Source organism: Protopterus annectens, chromosome 5.part0 (genome assembly GCF_019279795.1).
Source record: "Protopterus annectens isolate FY-2018-M chromosome 5.part0, PAN1.0, whole genome shotgun sequence".
NCBI lineage: Eukaryota > Metazoa > Chordata > Ceratodontiformes > Protopteridae > Protopterus > Protopterus annectens.
Genome location: NC_056735.1, coordinates 433,904,104 through 433,921,430, shown reverse-complemented (window position 1 = coordinate 433,921,430; position 17,327 = coordinate 433,904,104).

Here is a 17,327-nt window from a genome sequence, read left to right as displayed (position 1 = left end):
AAACAAGATAAATGTATCCAAATTTTTTTTGGTACACGGCACACCGTGCAAAACTGAAATTAAAAGAAGACAAATACAAAGAGATACTAAAACTAATGAACACATTCACAAAATCTGTACGAGCACAGTAAAACTTGAACATTCACACAAATACAGCTTCAGAAAACAGGAAGGATGCCTTAGTCCTCTTGGCCACACAAACAACTCTGCATCAACAAAATGGAAAGTCATTCTTTACACAACCAACTGCATCAGGATGTGCACTGCTATCACACCATCAGCTGTGATTTGTACATTTAATTCTGTTTACTATATTTGGACATAGAGCAGCTAGTGATCACACAATGTGTCATAATTATACTTACAAATATGCAACTCTGTGTTACCTTTCTGTGTTTCTTGATCATTTATCAGTTACTTAACACATACAGTGTGTAAGCCATTCTATATCATTGGCCTTAACATATGAGAGGATACTAACTGGGAACAATATGATATGCATTTGCCAACAAATGAAGTCCAGGTTGGATGGCACAAACACACATATAGTGTTCTTTTGGGGTAGCATACCTGAGTTACTGTTAGGTCAAGAACAAAGGTACAGTCCTCTTTGGGGGGAGGCAAGGCTCAGTTACTGTTATGACACAAGCAAGTCTGAAATATGAAACTGCAATGTGTATCATCACTTTCTAACTTCTGCCTTCAATGAGTTACCAGTACTAAGGTATAGTGCTAAACTAAGGCCATGCAGGGAACATCAGAATTCTTCAGAAGTATGACTGTGTGAATTGTTCTTGCCTGAGACCTACAAATTACTAATGGACAAATACAAGCAATGTAAGTGTCTGATTTCACATGTTAGGGTACTTGCTGTAAAAATCCACCACTATTTACTTGCTTACTGTACCAAGTTAGGAAATACAAGGAAATGCCATAATATTGTTAAAGAATACACTCTAGGTTCAGGAATTCCCTTGCAAATGCAGCTTTTGACACACCTTTAGTTTAGGGCTGACTCTGTCTGATGCAAGCAGTACATAGCCAATACATTGGGAGGTAAAGGCTGTGTGAGTTGCCTGGCATCAATTTTACTGCATGGATGTGAGTAGGAGAAAGGTATTAGGTCCCTAGTTGGTCAGTGAATGTGCTATGAATTATCTCTTAGCCAAAGCAAGGGCATGCTGAGCATGCCTACATCTGCTTACAGGGACAGCAGCTGGGGTCTCCTCCTCCAAGTCTGTGGCTGTGGTGACCTAGGTATTGGTGGTGGGATGTGTGTCCCTTCCTCTTGCTGATCCTGCTGCAGCTGTTTTTGCAAGATCAGATTATGGAGCATAGCATATACTGTGAATATTTGTGTAAATGTGGTTGGATCATACTGCAGAGCTCCACCAGATATATCTAGGCACTGGAACCGTGACTTCAGAAGCCCATTCACATACTCTATGGTGTTTCTAGTTTGAGCATCTGCTTCATTATGGCATTCTTTAGTATACGTTTATGCACTTCTGATGGGTATCATCAGCCACGGATCCAGGGCATAGCCAGCATCACCTAGTAAATGGTCCTGTGGGATGTCCCCCCCCCCCCAGTTAACATCTGGTACAACTGTGATGTCTGCCAGATATGGGAGTCATGATAACTGCCAGGGTAACCCTCATACACATTCAAGATAATTCCCTGTGCATTACACATGACTTGGCAGTTGATGGAGTGATGTCCCTTGCAGTTAATGTAGATTCCACCCTGCTCTCCAGGTCGTGCCTTAATGTGTACATGAGTACAATATATGGCACACAGGACTTCAGGGTAGTGCACTACATGGTGAAACCATTGCGTATTGCTGACCCTCTCTTCAGAACTATTGGGAAAACTATGTGCTCAATGGCATGCATGAGCATAGCATCCAGAAAGTGGTAGAGGATACTAGAGGCTGATGCATGTAACACACCCATCATGTCCCCAGATTATCTTTGAAAAGTACTGGTAGCTAATATTCTAAGGGCTACACATACCTTACTTTCCATTGGGATGGGTTCCCCTCAGTTGGATCTGGTTCTGAGTTTAGGTTGGCAGAGCTTATAGATTTATTGTAATGTGTTCCTGTCCACCCTGTAGTGCTCTACAATCTCCAGCTCTTGTAGTATCTGAAAAGTTACCTTGGGCCTGAACACTCTTCTCCTTCTTGTCCTAGACCTATTGTCAGCAGCACCAGCAGTATTGGCTTCAACCTCTAGTACATGCAGATGTAGAATAGCTGCAGCAGCCCCTAGCATTGTGTCAGTTAACATGTCCTTGTCTCTACTCCAATGGTATTGAAGGATAAATGAAAAAGCAGGATGGAGGCTGCATGGCTACTTTATATATTATTGAATAGCTTCGTCATGTTGGATTGTTTGATTAACATGCAATTCACCTGTTTATGCTATAAACAGCATCTGTTAAAACACCTGTCACTTGCTCATTAGTGCACTATGTGCAGCTATTCACACCTTTGCGCACCTCCTTGTACTTTCCCATAAATAAGATAAGCGTAGGCAAAATTGATGTCCTCCATTCTGGGGATGTTGTCCAAACATGGACCATGAAATGTGAAGGAAAGGTTGCACACCCTGGAGTCGAACTCAGGACCATCTATATTCCAGCCCTAACACATACATGTGCTGCCTCAGGAATAGTTACCTAACAAAGCAGAGAAATCTACCATTCATTCTTCTGTTTTTCGTGGTAGCACTAAGTGCCACATTATGCAAACAATGATGAAAATTAAAAAAAAAATAAAAAATACATTTTTAATTAATGCTGATGGATCTGATACATTTTAACAAACAATAAAGAGGATGACACAGAACTTAGGAAATGTGCACTGCTTACATGCACTTTAACACTTTACAGCCCTACATGTTCACATCTGCAAGTGTAACTTGACACACCCCCTGATGTCAGCATTCACTGTTGCCATGCATTTAACATGCACACTGTGGAAGTGCCTACACAAAGTGCATATCCCTACACAGTTTGAGATTCAACAATTCTAATGAGTTTTGACCTCATTTGCATCTTCGCCATGCTGACAGCCTGGAATCTATATGGTTAAGAACTGTGTAGGCAGAGAAACTCCACTGGAGCCCACTGCTGTAAAGTAGGAATACTGTAAACCATCAGCTACATCCTACATATGCTTATACTACAGTATAATACTCTGTTTCATGGAAGTTTGCACATTTTAGTAGCCTGCATTACTTACAGGTATAGGTTTACCTTTATAACTGTGAATTGCGCAAGTGCGATTATTCATAACGGCGACTCATAAATGCGAAATAAAACCGCAAATTTCAAAAAATATCGAAAAATAAGTGGTTGAATTTTTTTCGCCATTTTTTGCCTTTTCTTGACATTCAAACACCACCAGCATATCACCGTGTTCAGCATCAAGCCATACACATACCAGCAAACATCGGAAGTGATTCCTGTCATGAACATGCCACAATAAAGTCCCTTATTCACTGTAAGCAATGTACAGCTTCCTGAATAGTGTTCAGTGTAATGTGTTTCCCGGAAAGTCATGTGCTCCACAAATAACAAGTACAATGATAACAAAATTCAGGAGAAGGAGCAGTATTTCACCACTAATTTAACAAGTCCTCTAGCAGTGAATTCAGAATGCTTCTCCAGTATATGTGTAAAGGCTGCCTCCTTGTCCAAGAGTCTCCTACGTTTTGGTGATGAAGGCAAACACGCCAGTAGTCTACATCTTAAATCATCTACATGATTCTGCTCAAGTTGCACAACCTGTAGTATGTCAAGCATATAAAGGATTTTCTTACCCAACAAACTATGTAGCCACCTGTGCCAACCCTCAACAGCATTCTGGCTAAGAGGGTAGTCCATACCATATGTATCATACTGATTCCAAAATGTACTATCAAATAAAGGAGGTACTCTTTCACTTGTACTTCCCCTCATACCATATTGCCTTGGCCTGCCATAGATATATGTTTTCTTAAAGAAGGCACACAAAGGTTTACCCTCCTCTGGCATGTCAGCTTCTATTTCATGGAAAGTAGTACATATGTCACCTGGGTCAACAAACGATAATGCAGGTATCTCCTTGCATAGCATTGCAAAGGATATACTGCCTTCAAAGTGTCCTGCCAAATGTAAGTGTTGTATATTTCTCCAAACAATTTGGCAAAAGTGGAACCAGCAACCTTTGGTTAATGTACTAGGGAGATGTCTTTCGAAGTCTGTCAATACCATCTTGGGAAGTAGTCTAAATTCATTTTCAGTACACAAATTCATCACTATGCTCCAAAAAGCATCTTAATACCTTTCACTTTTGCTGGGCATTATCCCCAAAACAACAGGTACCACCTTTCTGTTAACTCCACCAGCCAGTGCACAGTTTAATGTGTAAACTTGTCTACATTCAGTAGTACTAATAGGGAAGGTCCCATCCGCCATTAGGTATTCAGATTCACAAAGCATATTCAGATTATCCCTCATGGTTATAACAACAACATTGGTATCCCATTCGTTATCAACACTATGTTTGATAATGAATGGACCATTCTTTAAGGGTAGCATGTCAGCACTCAGTTCCATGAGATTATGAAAGCCATTGCACTTATCCAATTTCTTTCTGTACCTCTATCTACCAAGGATACTAGTATTCGGTAACTCATTCACAACTGTACTTGATGTACCAGCTAGGACTTCTGCAACTATTTTGCATAGGTCCTCCACAGATTACTCAGCATGACATTTCAACCATTCTTTTACCCACTTTATCTCCCCTTGCACTACATCTGGAGCATGGTGATGTGGCGTGCTCTTAATCAGCCTATAGTCATGTACATCACTTTCAGTAACACATCTACCCTTGCACTTTTGTTTGTTCTTCCTTGTACAACACCAATACTGCTTGACCTGGACAGCCTTTTCTTGGTAATACTGATACCCGTCAACTAGCAATAATTCCCATCCCTTCTGTGTCCTATTTGTGCTGTATACTGAATTCAAATTTCTGGGTGCATAGTCCTGTGAAGTTCCTTCCCCTGCCTGTAACACATGCAGTACATATTCACTACAACATGTCTTGCACCTTATTAACTGAACATATGCAACACTTTACACAACATGGTACAACAAGAGGTCCTGGTCAAAGCAAAGCCCAAAGCACAAAGTAATATTCCTTAATGCAAATTTATTGTGGAAAGACAACAAGCGTTTTCGCTACTCCAAAAGAGAGAAGCTTCATCAGAGAAGTACAAAAAGGGCGCCAAAACCTTTTTGAACCTAAGTCAACATGTTATGGAAAAACAACATTTCTACAGTTTATACAACTAAGTATGCTATGTAAACATTTTATACAGCCTAAACCACTTCTTATACTGACAGAACAGTTAGCTTATCACTATATGTCTATCAGGAATAACAAAATGATACTACATTAATCCGGCACTTATATTGCTCACGATGACAATAAAAGCTTGCATTACTTTTACACAAGAGTCCTGTTTTACTCCGACTCTTTTCAATCACTTTTTAAAATGCACTGCAGATTGTTTTACCTTCATAATCCTTAAATCATCTGCTGACATTATATATCCACAGCAACAGAACGCAACTTCAACCGTGCAGATCAGGTGCAAACTCTGCTTGAGCCATTAAGGGTTTTACAGGATGCAGGAATGACGGTATTACATATGCGACACAGCTTAAGATCGTACTGCATTTGCACAACTGTTTAATGTGCGAATGTATTAGTTCATTTGCCCTTAACAAATTCGCACTTACTGAAGTCGAACATCTGCTATCTGGAAAATGCTATTTTGAACTTTTTGATGTCACCCGATTGTGATTCCTGGTTATAAAGGTAAACCACAAGTATATTCTTCATTTGGGGGTGGGGAAATTAATATGATTTTTATGCTAATTTTTTAGCATCCACCTTGCATAATTAGGTCAGAATATGTGTGGTGTTACATATTAAGGGCAGTTCTGCAAAATGGAAAAGCTTTTACTTGCTCTTGTTTCTGTGCAGACTCCTTTCCGTGGCTGCATTCAGAAAGTTTTGGAATACACAACCGACATGGCTGGAGTCTACACAGTTGCTTTATAGGATGTTGAATTGCTGCACCATGTTGAATTTGCTTCATTAACATGGAATTCAGCTATTTATGCTGCAGTTTGAATGCCATGAAAGTTTCCGTATTTGCTCATGAGTGTGTGCTGCTACACTGAGTTTACTGAATCTAAGTTTTCTCCCCCATGTCCATGTATCATGTAAGCTTTATTGAATCCAATTTATTACTTAGCATTTTTTTATGATTTTTTTCTTTGCATACTCACAGGCACCCTCATTTAGCCTTTTCAGTCTCCTCTCTGCTTAGAATGTGATGTCTAACAATTCAGTCATCTCATATATGCAGTTAATATTTTTGGAAGAAATGCATGTATGCATTACAAAAATACATTGCTTAGTTTGTGGCCTACAAAAAACAAGCCTTTTTTTCCCTAAAAATTGACTACAGTAAACTAATTACTATGCATATACCTACAGTATATGTTCCATTTGGGTATAAATACAGCTAAATGTGTATCTGTTTGTGTGTATATGTTTCTGTGTGTGTGTGTGTGTGTGTGTGTGTGTGTGTGTGTGTGTGTGTGTGTGTGTGTGTGTGTGTGTGTGTGTATGGATATGTCTAGTTCTGCACCATGTCACTTCTATAAATGTATATTCACATATGTATGTATATATATATATATATATATATATATATATATATATATATATATATATATATATATATATATATATATATATATATATATATATATATATATATGGATAGATAGATAAAGATACACACATATATATATATATATATATATATATATATATATATATATATATAGGAACCTATCAGTTCCATGAAAACTCACTTAACCGACAACCAGATCACCAAGACCACATCACTGACAATGTTAAGTAGTGCGGAACGGGATGTATTCCCATTTCCCCAATGTGGTGCTATCTCGGAGTTGGTATATTTAAGTAGGGGGGGTGGGGGTGCAGGGAGGCTTGCTCCCCTGCTATACACATGTTTCTTTTTGTTTTTTAATTGTATTACAGAAACAGGAATACATTCCATTCTGTAATACTTATACTTACCTTTCTCGGGGATGTGTTGTGTCGGCGATGTAGTCTCAGTGATCTGGTCATCGGTTAAGTGTGTTTTCGTGGATCTGATATGGATCTATATATATATGTACATATATATATATATATATATATATATATATATATATATATATATGTATACACATACATATATATCGATATATATATATATATATATATATATATATATATATATATATATATATATAGAGAGAGAGAGAGAGAGAGAGATGGATAAGGTTTAATATCAAAATGTGGAAAATTAAAACAATTTTTCACCTTTTGATCAAATTCATTTTCCAAATTTGGTAAAATAAAGGTAGTAAAATATCAGAAATGGTAACTATGGAATTGACAGTCGAACACCAGAAGTTCTAATGTTAAAAGTATGTTACCAGTAACGTTTTTGCAGGGGGCAAGCCCGCCTGCACAACCCCATGCCTCCTGCATATTATATAGTCCAACTCTGAGATCGCACTAGAGTGAGGAAAAGCATAAATTTCCCGATCCCTATTGTAGTGCAATCTGCTATCAGAATGTTGAATGCACATTAACGAATGTACATTACTATTCATTAATGGGCATTCAAACATTTTTCAGAATGGCATTACAGAAACTGGAAAAGACACATTTGACCATTCCAGTTTCATGTAAGTGTAGTTCCACATTTTGATATATACAGATATAGATATACAGAGAGAGGATAGCTTAAGCATATACATGCTATTTATATACGAAAGCATGTATACACCTAAAATACCATATTTGTATCCAGAAAATTTTCTGTTTACAGATATGCTTATTGCAAGTCATATCTTTGCCTGAAACATAGGTATAAATTTGCATGTACACATATTTATTCATGCATATGTCTACATGTATACAGTATGTCTCTATTTTTTAAATGCATTTTTGATAATATTTAAAACATAAAACAAAGATTTCAGGTACTAACACTGAGGAAGGATTTGTACCACAACAATGAGTAAGGGTATGTACCTGGAAGCTTTGTTTTTTATACAATAAGTAGTCTGGTATTTAAGTCAGAGTGTTTGTTTTTGTATGGCAGAGTGAAGTACCACTGTTCTGGGTGAAATGGGAAGCTGATTGCCACTGGTCAAAATTGTTCAGTGATATGCACGTGTAGGTGAGAGATTAATGTATTTGCATACATTGACAGAGGCTTGGATTATATCATTGCAAAGTTATGGAGAGAGTGCATATCCTAATTTGGGTATAATTAAATCTGGCTTGAGAGATAAGGTGATTTATGAATTAATTTTGAAGCTCTTAAGTGAGAAATTACTTTAGCTGTGATATGTACTATGTGCAGTTTTATTGCTAGAATCAAATATAGAATAAGTCAAGATATTTATAGCTTTCTATTGCACTGTCATTGAGTTATCTAGACCTTTGATCACTGTGGTGAACAAGATTTTCTTCGGTCACCAAACATTATTTTGGCCAGTGTCTATATTTCAAAATTATCTATATTCTTACTCTTTGTCTTCTTCCTTCATGTATGTATCTGCCCTTGTACCTCCATTTTGACTAGATATTTTCTTCATCTTAGAAATACTCCAGTCTCTTTGCTCAAACAGGCTACTTCTTAAAATAACCTGCAACTTCAGTGGCCTTCCTTACCTTTCAGTCTTTGAGTCTAAAAAAGTTTGAAACAAAACAGAAAAAAAAAACAGGGCCTGTTTTGTGTATGTTCAACATAAGAGTAAGTTAAAATGGTATACCAAGGCTGGGTGTTAAGCACTGGAATGCTAACTAGAATCGTTGTTCTCCATCCAAGCCAAGTTACACATTATTCTAATTTTTATTAGTGCTACCTCCCAGCTCTTTTCTCAACATTCTCCAGAATGAGCCAATCCTGTAACTTGCCTGCTTCCCTTCTTAACTCTTCTTATTCGTCAAGCTGATCATCACTCCCCTCCTTCACTTCATCTTGACTTCCTCAGGACCATCTCCTTGTATTAGGGTCCTTCAATGTAGATGTATCCAGATGTATGCCTCTGTGCCTCCTTCTATTTGCATCTATCTACCTTATTTACAGATCCTTGCTCTACTTTGGAAAAACCCACTAAAAATTATTGAGAGGTTACCTTGTGCTGGCTAGGACTACATTCACCTTCTTGGTGAGTCAGGTGATGCAGGGTTATTTCACCAAAATTCTGCCTTGCTGTTATATATCTCCACACTGCTCTCCTACCTGAGTAGTAGTTCATCAAAGCTGAGGCTTCTTGCTCCCTATTTAAGCAACATTGATGTCTAAAACTGGGTCTATATTAGATTATCGAAGTTTCAGAACTTCAAAACCATATGGTCGACAACATATGATCAAAGTACTGAAACTTCGAAAATCTAAAAAATAAATAAATAAATAAATAAATAACAAAAAAAAAACAAACAAACAAAACAAAACAAAAAAACCCCCAAAAGTAACTGGTTTAAGTAGGGGGGCAAGCCCCCCTGCACCCCCACCCCGCTACTTAAATATAGTAACTCCGAGATCGCACTTCAATGGAGTACGATGCGGAAAAGGAAGATTTACCTTTGTTATGCTAGTGCGATCTCGGAGTTGGTGTATTTAAGTAGCGGGGGTGAGGGGAGTGCAGGGGGGCTTGCCCCCTTGCTTACAGCAGTTACTTTTATTTTTTATGTTTTTTATTTACTTTTTTTAGATTTTCGAAGTTTCAGTACTTCGATTATATGGTGTTGACCATATGGTGTTCGAAGTTCTGAAACTTTGATAATCTAATACAGACCCTCTAAAACCATATCACCTCTTCTGTGAGGTCATGACCTTAACCATTATTCTAGCCCTCCCACCCATTCTGTCATTACATAGATTTGAACCTTATCCTGCCAAATTATTTTAAAAGCTGCTGTATATAACGTCTGAATTATGGCCCCTACTGTTCTCAAGTCCCACATTGCTAGGGATAACTCACCCTTTGCTTGTATACAATTATGGAGAAATCCTTGCCACCTCATACTTTCTACCTGATTATACAATCTTTCACACAGAAATTTAGCAACTTCAGTTGGTTGAGTCTTAACTTTATTTCCCTTCCAGTCAGCCCTGTTCACTTCATGGTCTAAATATCCATTCCCTTTAATAAGAGCAGGTACCCAACCTTGAATTACTTTCATCTTGTCTGCACCTTCCACACCTTCCTCTCATTTAATTATATGTTCTCTTTCTGTGAACTATTTCTACCATCCTTTAATCTATCTGCTATAGTAGATGTCAGCACTTTTTGCTCATGTATATCCTTTTTGCTGTTGCATCACTTTGAAGTTGGACTGAGTAACTCTACTTTTTACTGCCTTACTTCCTGATCCAGCCATTCTTCTGCATTCACTGCTTCTGCATCCATGTGCAAGGTATCTAGCTCTGATATGATTCCATCCAAATAACTAATGATCATACCTCTCAGCCTGTTACAGCAAGAAATCTGGGAAAGCCATAAATAACTGAAGGGACAAAGGCCTAAAAAATAGAGACAATTTTTAAATATTGCTCTTTCAAATGTAGAAAGTTAATAAAATAACAGATTTTGCATTAGCATTAATTTTCTGAAGGGTAAGAAGTCTACAACTCAAATATCTATCATAATTTTCTGACTTCAGTCCTCAATGATTTCCCACTGGTTTGCCAGAAAAACAGCGTTTTATTTGTTGCAGACCAAAAATATGAGGCAAAAATCCAAATAGTTGAATGGTATGTTTATGATTACCCCCAACCTCCATCCCTTATAGTTACTTTCCTCCAAAACCTTGCTACTTTTTTCCTGTCATCTGAAACCTGCTTTTCTCAGTAAAAATCACAAAACTACAGAAACATAAATCAAATTGCAAAAGCAGGAGGTAGCAGTCTATGTCCCCAGCTTATCTCAGGACCACAGACCCCTCGCTGATTCTGGCCATGGTGACAGGACTGAAAGTAGGTAGTGAGATGTAAAATAAGCTGATGAGAAAGAAGTTCGATTTCTATCAGCCTTGCTCTTTGTAAAGTCATAATGCAGCTCCATCACTGATTTTGTTATAAATATGCAAAATTCCAGCCATGATTTCTAGTTATTTTCTTGAGGTTAACTCACATACTGACTATGTTGTAATACAAACTCGCAATGTAGAAATGAGGAAATAATCCCACCTCTGCTGGTGAGACATGCAGTAATCTATAACATTCTCCTTTCCTTTTACTGACTCCAGGTGTCAAGGAGTGCTCCTGCCTAATAATTATGCACAGGGAAGGCAGTAACCACACCCAGTCATCCTGAAGCATGTATTAGTTCATGTGCCTTTCCTGCCAAATGAAATACTTTATCGCAAATACCAAAATTAACATATCAAGACACCAGTGCTGACATGCCGTAGCTGTATCACAGCCTTCAAATTGATTAATCAACAGATGTAGCAGGTGAATGAATGCCCAAAGTCCCATATTTTCTAGCATTTATATAAATATCAACAGAATAAATGTATTATAAGAATGTGTATGTGTTGTTTTATTGCTAATGAATTGTACTGTACTTTGATGAGTGCCTCACTCTGTCCACTTGAAATGTGTGTCTTACTCTCTTGCAAACATCTTGATCTTTTAATTTTTATATATCATTTCAGAAAATTATACATCCTGTCTACATTATCTCAAAACTTGAAATTTGGCTTATAAGTAACCCAGATTCTACCTAAACACCTGCATATATACCTCTCAGCTGTACAGATTTTCACAGAATGTCCAGATTTTTGCCTCATATTTTTGGTCTGTAGCGCATAAAATTTTGAATTTCTAGCAAACCATTTGCAAATCATTGATGACTAAAGTCAGAAAATAATGATAAACATTTAAGTTTCAGACTTCATACGCTTCAAAAAATGCATGCTAATGCAAAACCTGTTATTCTATCAACCTAGTGTGTTTGTAAGACCAATATTTAACAATTGTCCACATTTTTGGACCTTTATCCCCATTACTTCTGGCTTTGAACAGATTTCTTGCTCTAATATGTTGATAGGTATGCTTACATAATATTTAATTTAGCTGTCCTGCTCTGAATACCCAGGAGTAGTCACATCTATATTACTCGATCAAACATTCAGGTTAGTGAATACCTAAACGTCAAAGTGGTAATATCAAAAAATTAAAACAGAAAATATTCGAATTAATGTAGGGAATGAATTCCCTCGGCCATAAGAAAAAAAAAATTAAACCAAAATGAAGTTGGGGGGCTTCTCCCCCAACACACCCCAATGTGGGGGGTTGTGCCTCCCACAACCCACTAACTAACTATACCAACTCCAAGATTGCTCTACATTGAGGAAAGGAGCAAAATCCACATAATGGCCAAGGGAATTCTTTCCCTGCATTAAATCTGCCATTCACATTTTTTTGCTTTCGCTACTACCAAATCGACATTTAGGTATTCGCTAACCTAAATGTTCGATTAGGTAATAGGAACCCGAGTAGTCATGCACTGATATAAACCAAGTAAATGTTGTGTGTTTACCTCTCCAGACTTAAAAAAAAAAAAAAAAATATATATATATATATATATATTTTTTTTTTTTTTTCTGTAAAAAACATGCATGCTAGATCTATTCACAACAGACATTTTTGCTGCTGTTTGTGCAATCTTTCATTTATTTTATTATCATTAGAATAATCAAATGAAATGAATTGATGACAATATAAAATATAGGGCAGGTATTTTTTGTAAAAATAAATAAATAAATAAATAATGTTCAGCTTAATTTTTATAAACCCTCAGTGGACAGGTTGAGGACAGAACTACAAGTTAAAAAATAGATGTCAAACAGATGTTTGAGATTGCAACTTATTAAGCGATCTTCTTAACATTGCAATTACAGGTCAGTGCATTTTATTGATAATGCACAGACATCAACAAGGAGGAAACCTTTCTGAAAAAGAACGAGATAGTTTTTTTCTTGCCCATGTTTCATCTTAAGGTGATTTAATTCATCTGATTAAGTAGCCACAGACAATATTTCATCTGCAGTACAAACTCAATCTAAAATGGGGCTAAAATGCGGAAAATCCCCACTTGCAGAAAATGATTAACCATGGCTTATCTGGCTATGGCACTTTATGAAAGGAAGGAAGACAAGGGCTGAAAACATGTTATGTAGAAGTTTGGAGAGTGCTTCAAAAGACTACCAAACAAGAATTAAAAGATGCTGATAATTTGTTACAGAATAATTCACTTACTTTCCAAATGTTTATGGAGTAAGTTTTGCACAATAAAGGTTTAAATTTTATAATGGCTGTAGCAACACATTTATTTCAAATTGAAGTATATATTAAATCTTTTTTTGCAGAAATTTGAGTATGGAAAAGCCCCCCCCCCCCAAAAAAAAAGGGTGGTTTAAGTCATTTGATAAATCCTGAAGGTTTCTTTATAAGACAATCTAGATTTCATCTACCTCCATATAAATTTGTAGCAATCTTTGAAAAGGCAGTGATGAAAGACATTAATTTCTATTGACCTATCATATTTAAGGGCAGGGTAGAGACAATTTTATCAGAGGGGAAAGTCTGCCTTTAAGTTTCATTAAGAAAAACAAAAATGTAATAATAACATCAACAGAAAATGGGGGCAATATTGTTTTATGGGATTAGGTGGACTGTCATAATGAAGCAATTTCTTTTTGAAGATGGGAAATTTTATCAGAAAATGGTTCCACACCACAGTTTTAAACTTAAAGCTGAAATATATTATTTTTTAAAGTGCCCAGGAAGATGGAATAGTCAGTTACAAGCTGTTAAAAGAATGCATAGTAAAATCTCCCCATCCAAAATATTTTTATTTGTTGTCCGAAAGTCCATCATAAATTCTTTCTAAACCTCATGAGACAAACAGCGTAGGCAGTGGGTGTGGGTCTCTGATTGTGTCATCATCTGAGTTTCTGATTTATTATTTGAAGCCCTTTATACCTTTAATAATTTCTTGACTGAAGCATTCTATGAATTTCTGAATTTGATCAAGGAAATTCAATAAGGCTCTAGGTAGTATATGTACACATTGACATATGGTCCTTATATATCTTGATTTCACTTTGAAAAGATTCGGATGCAGATGAATCTTGATTACAAAAGGCACAGTTATGTGAACAGGGTTTAGTACTTTTCTGTTATGTATTGTAAAGCATTTTTTAACTAAAACTTATTTTATTAAAAAGAATGTTACTGGCAGGTAAAAGGAATTGCAGTGGGGTGTATTTTTCCCCATTTATGCTGACCTTTTTGATGGGTATCTAGAAGAACTATTGATTTATGATGAGGGGCATGATTGTTCTTGCCCAGTATGGACACATGAAGGTATTTCCTCAATGACTGCTAGTTAATTTGGAATACTGACAAAGAAGATCTGATAGAGTTTCTTTAGTATCTGAACCAAAAATAAATGGGACATGGAATTTATTGTTAATTTACATTACATTGAAATTTCTTTTTTTATTATCTAGGTACGGCATGAGGAAAATAGTTCACTGTATACCATATTATTTAGGAAGCCATTTCATAAAAATGTTTTCCTAAAGGCAGCCAGCTGTCATCCAGGCCACATTTTCTGAAAATATTTCTAAATCTCAGTTCCTTAGAATAAAAAAAAATGTTCTATCAGCTTGATTATAAAAATGTTCTGATGAATTAAGTAGAATATTTTTGAAGAGCGGTATAATCTGAATGATGTTATTAAGTCTAGATTAACAGATGAAAAAACAAACAGGTAATGTTATAACTATCATGATTGGGAAAAGTGTAATTTGTATACGTGGGTATTCATTACCACTCATGGGACCAACACACATATTATTAAAAACATCATATGAAAACACAGGCACATCCTGAGGGCAGATGATCATCTCTCTGAAGTACTGTCTAAGACCTGTAATTTTGCTTACAGATGTGCCAAGAATATCAGACAATATTTAGGGTAGGAATGCATGAGCAAGGGAATCAAAGTGTATTACTATAGCAATAACCCACACCTGGGTGTGGGTAATGCTGGATTTACCCACGGTTGGCGTGGTTTGGTCCCGAGGACGAAGCCCGAGGGACCAAACAAAGACAACCGTGGGTAAATCCAGCATTACCCACACCCAAAAGTGGGTTATTGCTATTATACAATGACATTATTTAAGAAAAGAAATAATTACTTTTCTTAAATAATGGCATTGTATAATGCCTCTTTGCTGCCCTTCCGCAGCTGTCTGGTGTTCCGCGGCAGTTCTGATGTACTGCGCATGCCTCGCAGTACATCAGAGTTGGGCAAAAGCAACGGAGAACGCAAGATCTCCGTTGCTTTTTACCGTCTCGCTATGTTAAATGGGTTTAACATAGCGAGACAGCTTTAAAATAAGCAACGGAGATCTCCGTTGCTTATTTTAAAGCTGTCTCGCTATGTTAAACTCATTTAACATAGCGAGACAGATTAAAAAAAAAGCAATGGAGATCGCAAGATCTCCGTTGCTTTTTACACACTGTGTCGCTATGTTAAAGGAGTTTAACATAGCGAGACAGCTTTAAAAAAAGCAACGGAGATCTGCATTGCTTTTTTTAAACCTGTGTCGCTATGTTAAACTCTTTTAACATAGCGAGACAGTGTTTTATACTAACGGAAAAAGTCCGGACGACAGGACCTTTTTCCGTTAGTATATTGAGGGATTTACAACGGGCACGCTGGTTGGGCTGGCCAATCAGCGTGCACGTTTTAGAGGAGGCATTGTATAATTTAGATGGAAACACACCTGGTGATTCTATTGCATGTGGCAGTTGATATCAATGCAAGTCTGTGCTAAAAACTAAAATATTTATCTATGCTAACACGACCAGACTAATTGATTACATGTAAAACTGAAACAGTCATCTATTTAGCCCCTTGCACCTGTTTAGCTATTTATGTGGGTAAAACCATGTTTATAGTAAAATCAAGAATTTCAGAGCATTTCAATGAAGCAAGATGTGAGAGAAGGTGTACAACATAAACATTGTTTGGAATATAAAGGGTCAAAATGTGTTATTGTTGATAATAATATAAGACACAAAATGGTATTTACAAAGATTGGCATGAATATTTGACATACTTAGAACAATCATGTATTGCATGCCTAAATGATTTATTCAGACCTGGGCTGAATGCATATTTTTAAGATTTAGAGCTTCATTTTTGGCAAATGATACAGCTTTCTCAGCAGATGTCGATATATGTATGGCATTCTATGGGAAGGATTTGTTTATGTTATGAAGATTATTTTTAAAACGTTATTTATAGTTTTGCTGCCAGGTGGTTTGCAATGCCTCAGGTGTCATTTATAATGTTTTTTTCCAATACTCTTCACATAACTTGTATGTATCTCACCTGTACCAAAGTTTTGTAATGAGGACTTTCCACAGGGTCATCTGCTTATTAGCTTCATATGTAGATGGATGTTGAACCCAGTATATACAGGTACTATGCAATCAAGTAGCAAGTCTTATGAAATGGTGCCACTATTATTGTAACTGTGGACACATCTGCAGTTCCCAGACCAAGGCAATGATGGCATATAATAGTTCACATACAGAGGCACAAACATGATAGAACGCATTTTTTGTCAACTTAAGGGTCTCTGCCTTGATGCATCTTTTGGAACACTGCCCTATGTACCTGTGATCTGCATCCAGATATTTCTAGTGTGTACCATACTACAAAACAAGGTTGAGTGGAAATAGCTTAACCTTCAGGAAAATTCCTCAGCAAAGCCTATAATTCCTGTTGGAGAAGCAAGCAAGGAAAATGGCAGACAGCATCAGGATCCTATGCTTTGCAGAGATGGGCTAAATACATCACATCACAGGCAAAGAGGAGGCATCTTGGTCAGAGTTATGGGCTATAAAATGACATATGTATTATCAAATCCATTCTTCACAACACAGGGTGAGGTCTGGCCAGGATGTACATTAAATATTACCTTACATACCCAAATTAGTGGGTAGGCAGGATAATGTCATTGTCATTTTGAAAAGTGGGAAAGTAAAACAGTGACAGGTGACAGCAATGCTAATGTATGGGCAACATGCTTCTCAACCTCTGGATAAAGCCTGACAAAACGGGGTGACAAAGGC